The sequence below is a fragment of the Branchiostoma belcheri genome, unplaced genomic scaffold (genome assembly GCF_001625305.1).
Source record: "Branchiostoma belcheri isolate BF01 breed outbred unplaced genomic scaffold, Haploidv18h27 scaffold45, whole genome shotgun sequence".
Lineage (NCBI taxonomy): Eukaryota > Metazoa > Chordata > Leptocardii > Amphioxiformes > Branchiostomatidae > Branchiostoma > Branchiostoma belcheri.
Window position 1 is genome coordinate 1,112,966 of NW_017804076.1, and position 6,000 is coordinate 1,118,965.

At 44.5% G+C, this 6,000-nt stretch overlaps 1 protein-coding gene and 1 pseudogene across 2 annotated transcripts in view; both read left to right on the forward strand.

Moving 5' to 3' along the window:
- Window positions 1-653: 653 nt before the first annotated feature.
- The window catches only part of LOC109478660, an 8,537-nt pseudogene continuing 3,190 nt past the window's right edge, over window positions 654-6,000 (forward strand). The window contains exons 1-7 of the transcript XR_002140751.1: window positions 654-772; window positions 1,893-2,041; window positions 2,179-2,418; window positions 2,584-2,830; window positions 3,058-3,249; window positions 3,615-3,734; window positions 4,111-4,308. The product of XR_002140751.1 is annotated as an actin, non-muscle 6.2-like (transcript). The remainder of the gene's footprint in view (window positions 773-1,892; window positions 2,042-2,178; window positions 2,419-2,583; window positions 2,831-3,057; window positions 3,250-3,614; window positions 3,735-4,110; window positions 4,309-6,000) is intronic.
- Window positions 5,715-6,000, forward strand: part of LOC109478757 — a 6,459-nt gene continuing 6,173 nt past the window's right edge. The window contains exon 1 of the mRNA XM_019780504.1: window positions 5,715-5,899. The gene's annotated coding sequence lies outside the window, so the exon portion shown is untranslated. The remainder of the gene's footprint in view (window positions 5,900-6,000) is intronic.

Below are 6,000 nucleotides of genomic sequence, written 5' to 3' on the forward strand. Positions count from 1 at the left end.
TTGACTCTTTAGTTGGGCCATCATACCATATATTGTAAACTTTCTGTCTATTTGCTGTTAGACACTGTCCGACACAAGATAACACGTCCCTGGGGTAGCTTCACAATCTCATTGAAATCATATGCATCGACATTCTTGGCTATGTATGGGTATATTCCTGGTGGGCCCCACTTCGACAGAAGACAACATTATCTACACTTCTGACAAAGTAACAGGTGCCAAGGGAACAGGTGCCTGCCCCACATCGTTGATCTAGTTTCCAGATATGCTTATCATGCTAGATGGTCGAAATAAACTGTGTCCGCCCTTGTTGATGAAAACACCAGCGTCTGACGTTAGAAATAGTAACATAAACGTGTAAGCTTAAATATGTATCTTACCTGGCAGTGCCTTTGCATTCAAAAGTATATTGTGGTTTTCTCAGACATAGAAATAGTCCTCTCAGAGAAACAAGGTAGTTTGACATTAAAAAAAATCTTTTGTCAGGGACCGATTAACTGTAATTATCTGGCCACATGTCCTCAGAGTGGCCCAGCAAGTTTGACCATTATACCATATATGGTAAGCTTTCTGCCTATTGGCTGTTTGACGCTGTTCGAACACAAGATAACACGTCCCCTAGGGTAGACTCACATTCTCATTGAAATTTCATGCATCGACATTCTTGCCTATATATGGGCATATTTCTGGTGTCCCCACTTCATTACCTGCACGACATCACAAGCTACAGGTGCCTCCGCCAACTCTCCTCGGCAACTCACTCGATATCCAGGTAAGACTTTTAGTATTTTCACGGTGAATCGTTCCGTAAAAGATCATACGTGTTGCACGATGGTTAGCTAGCTTGGCACAGTAAAATTGTAGCTATTTCGTCAGCTTTACTTCACGTTGAGTGTACTAGATACCGCGTGCATGGTGTACTCTTTTAAAAAGGTCGGTGTTCTCTAGCTCTCGAGATGCGGTTATTTGTGTTAGTTAAAGAATGACAACATGGATAATCATGTTGCAGTCTCACTTGTAATGTGCAGTCCTGGCTTGTGCAACGCCGCGACCGCGATGTACCAGGTTGTTTTTCCTTTACTCCCTCCCCCCCTCCATTGAATGCATTCACGAGGGCGTTCCTCACATAGCGCCGTCCCAGCTGTAGAAACTAACCTGCTAATTTGGTACTATCAAGGACATTATATCTGTGTATAATGTCCTTGGTACTATCAATGAGAGTTGAATCACCTTGGTACTATCGGCTACAAACCTATTGCTACGATATCGGCGTATCAAGCTACTAGAATTGCTCGTTTGCACGATTGATGGAGTTCTGAACTTCGTGTTAGACAACGTGACTTTTGGTTTGGAAATCATAAGATTATGGGACAGCTACCATACTCCCACTGGACTGGAAAACGCCAAAAAGAAACGCCCCTTTTAATTGATACAATTAAATGGCACTTGGGAATTGTCACTAAACATTATGTAGATCGAAATACAACTGTATCAGATTGGCAGTCTCTCTTTGTCTTGAACGTAGGCAAACTTTGTTATGCTAGATAAATAATGTAATACTTCAACCAAATTCCCAAATTTCCCTGTTCACTTGGTTTAATATGAGTGTAATAGATTGTATCGTCTACGTTATGTCAAGAGGTGCACAAAGTACAACGGGTCAACTAGTAACTACATTTAACCAGGTTATGCAAGTTGTCTAGAGGGGGCGTGGCCACCACTGGGACATTCGGTGTAATTGTCGATGGCACACCCACATGGCAGGTGCTGGGACAACTTAATATAATAGGTATTCTTAAATACGTCGTAGACTTGGTTGTAGTTATCTTGGAACTTACAAATGAGTACAGTGTCCTAATGCCAACATAAACCCAACGTCTCTGGTTTTACAGGTTTTGACAAGTAATCAAACACCATGTGTGACGAAGATGTTGCTGCTCTGGTTGTGGACAACGGGTCCGGGATGTGTAAGGCCGGCTTCGCTGGGGATGATGCCCCGAGGGCCGTCTTCCCGTCCATCGTGGGCAGGCCACGCCATCAGGTTAATTTGTCTATAAACACCAGAATATATGCACGTGCCATTCTAATTGTTCATCTTCCATTGAAATCAGTGTACTAGTATTTCAACACGACCATAACCCAAGTAACATTTTACCAATTTCTTCCTCTAACCTCCAGGGTGTGATGGTCGGTATGGGCCAGAAGGACAGCTATGTCGGTGACGAGGCTCAGAGCAAGAGGGGCATCTTGACCTTGAAATATCCGATCGAACACGGCATCGTCACCAACTGGGACGACATGGAGAAGATCTGGCACCACACCTTCTACAACGAGCTGCGTGTCGCTCCCGAGGAGCATCCTGTGCTTCTCACTGAAGCTCCGCTCAACCCCAAGGCTAACAGGGAGAAGATGACACAGGTTGGTGTGCGGTTTCTTTTGGCCAACTTATTGGTAATATATATAGACCCATATTAGGTGCATATTGGTTTCCTTGTTGAAGCAAAATGGCAGCAAACAGGCCCACTTTGAACTGTACTGCATACACAAACCGTCAACATCAAGTTTCGACATCTCTATTTTCAGATCATGTTCGAGACCTTCAACAGCCCGGCCATGTACGTGGCCATCCAGGCCGTTCTGTCCCTGTACGCCTCCGGTCGGACGACTGGGATCGTGCTGGACTCCGGGGATGGTGTGTCCCACACGGTGCCCATCTATGAAGGCTACGCTCTCCCACATGCCATTCTTCGAATGGACTTGGCAGGAAGGGACCTGACAGACTACATGATGAAGATCTTGACTGAGAGGGGGTACTCTTTTACCACCACAGGTGTGTTCACTTGATTTTGTCAGCAGACTAATGCTATATCATGCTACACATAGATGACCTACCAATCGCTCTACAGCAGTTTTGTGTGCAATATCCCGTATTCCTTAGTGTCTCAATGTAGGGCAGCAACAAATAAGTTCCTCTTAGTCTGTCCCGGGCTGCTTCTTGATATGTGTGTGTGTGATGTAGAAATACTAAAAGCTACCGATTTTCACACATGATCACAGCCGAGAGAGAAATCGTTCGTGACATCAAGGAGAAGCTGGCCTACGTCGCCCTGGACTTCGAACAGGAGATGGAATCTGCTGCCCGGAGTTCCAGCCTGGAGAAGAGCTACGAGCTGCCTGATGGTCAGGTCATCACCATCGGGAACGAGAGGTTCCGCTGCCCTGAGGCCCTTTTCCAGCCGTCCTTCCTCGGTAACGTTCTAGACATTTGAATTGAAGTTGTTGAGAACAATCACTAGTTGGCTAGTCATGAGTATTGGGTTTCAGACATTCTGCCGGTTCAGTCTTCAGACAAATGTCTTTTGCTCACTGACTTGTGATGCCAAGTATGCCGTTATGCACTACATACCTTTTGTAGTTTTGACGTTTTAAAAGACACTCAATGAGAAATACGTTATCCGTTCCTGTTGATATCAAACGATTATGACCAAACTATACGTACAGGTTAATGACAGCCAATTGGCGTTGATTTTTGTTTTGCTATTTTAAAAATCTCATTAAGGAATTTGTGTCCAATACAAAAGCCTAACATTTTGGGAACTTTCTTTATTCTTCAGGAATGGAACAGAATGGAGTTCACGAGACTACCTACAATTCAGTCATGAAGTGTGATATCGACATCCGTAAGGACTTGTACGCCAACGCCGTCCTGTCCGGCGGTACAACCATGTTTCCTGGTAAGAGGCAGTCATGGCAAACTAAATCACGACACTGTTATTCCTGGAGTTAAATACAATTGTTATAGTCTCCAAGCAGATCATTTGGCAATGCCAGTATTAAATTGGCCAGGCAGTATCCCGATCCATTTGCCAGACAGTGTCCAAAACGACGTATTGGATATTGTCTGGCAAATGGATACTGCTTGCACTCTCTGACCAATTCGACACTGTCTTTGCAGCCACTTCAAGATCTGCTTGGAGATTAATAGTAATACTATATCTTGATCTTTGGTACGTGGCCGGCACCGATGACGGTGGCACTTTTGCACATGATGCTGACAGTAGCAGAGGTGATTCTGGTGAGTAACTATGTTTTGTTTTGTGTCTTGATTAGGCATCGCAGACCGCATGCAGAAGGAGATCAGCGCCCTTGCTCCTCCAACCATGAAGATCAAGATCATCGCTCCTCCCGAGAGGAAGTACTCCGTGTGGATCGGCGGGTCCATCCTGGCCTCCCTGTCCACCTTCCAACAGATGTGGATCAGCAAGCAAGAGTACGACGAGTCGGGACCCTCCATCGTCCACCGCAAATGTTTCTGAAGCCTCGAAATTCAACCACGAACACCCTTTATCTAGAGGGATATAAGGTATTTTGGGTACATATAACAAAATGTGATTGAGATATGTTGGTCCGTTATTGTTTTAACAGCATTAGTACAGGTAATTCAATAAACGGCTGCAATTTGCCATACCAATTCCCTGAAAAAGACACAATTGATTTCTTTTGCCGCACTACATGCTCTGGTTTACCGGTATAACCAACGTCACTTTAACTCACTCACGCTCTCCCATAGCTTAGTCAGCCGTTGGGGCAGCATTTTTACACATTAAAGTAAAAACTTCATGGGCCTTAGAAAACTTCATGTCATTCCTCTTAGCGTCCCATTTTAACTTCATGCTAACCAGGCATCGGTCTGTTTTACTCTTAAAGAACCAGAATGAAGACACCTTCCACAATAATAGAACTTTACATTGGTAATGAGTTGGAAAGATGCCCATCGGATATACTAAGTAGTATCCAAGCAGATCCTATGTTGGCAAGGGTGTAACCATTGGCCATAGGAGTGGCCATATAGCCACTCCTTTCGCCAATGGTTACAGCCTTGCCACCATAGGATCGTGCTTGGAGATTACATAGGATACTACAATTCCATGCACCATATGATACCACAGGACTGTCCTGTACATCTGTCGCGTGCCACAACAGTAATTCATAACCTGTCTGCCAGTAAATGCAAGTATTTTGTTCTCGACAATACTCACAACCAATGCACGAAAAGTTGGCTCAACCCTTGTTAATTCCGGAATCATGGTACTTGACTTTTATTGACTACTATTGTAAAGTCCAGTAGAGGTTTATTATTAGAAAACAAAGTAAACACCACCCAAGTTTACTGGTATTCACTGCAATAGGTAAATCCGAGTTTTCGTGCAGTGTTATAATCTCCAAGCAGATCCTATGATAGAAAGGCTGTACCATTGGCCAAGGGAGTGACTAATGGGCACTCTTTTGGCCAATGGTTACCGCCTTGCCACCATAGGATCATGCTTGAAGATTACATTGGATACTACAATTCCATGATACCACAGGACTGTCCTGGTATCTTTTGTGTCTGTCGCGTGCCACACCAGGTACTGGTGCATAATTCATGACCTGCCTGTCAGTAAATGCAAGTATTTCAATTTGTTCTCGAGAATACGCACAACGTGACGCGAAGCTAATTAGTCTGGTAACCCGACAGGGGTAACACCTAGTGTTTTCATAATTCAGAGAAGCAACAAGTAAACGTATTCGTAGCTCATTACACAATCCATAACATGTGCTGCATCAGTCAACTATTAACGGTTAATGCAATGTAAGACGTACGAAAGTTACGACTATGATACAGCTACGTAACAGAAAACATTGTACAATGGGTATCAAGCATGGACTAACCCCTGCCCCCTTCCGCCCACTCGTTTCACTTCCCTTCTCGTATTCATGCATAAAAAAACGCGTGACTGATGATTAGGCTGGCGCACCTCCAACATGGCTGTTTTCAGACAGGTGTTTTTCGTGTTCCTCATTTTTGGAGCACTGTTGGCGGAACTTCGCGCCACTGACGGCTCGATTTCAACTCCAGGTACGTTGTCGACGTATTGTGGCCCGTTGTTGGGTTCGTTTTCCTCAGGTCTCATGTGTTTTCCACCACAACTTGTTAAACACCAGGCACTAGGAGGTCGG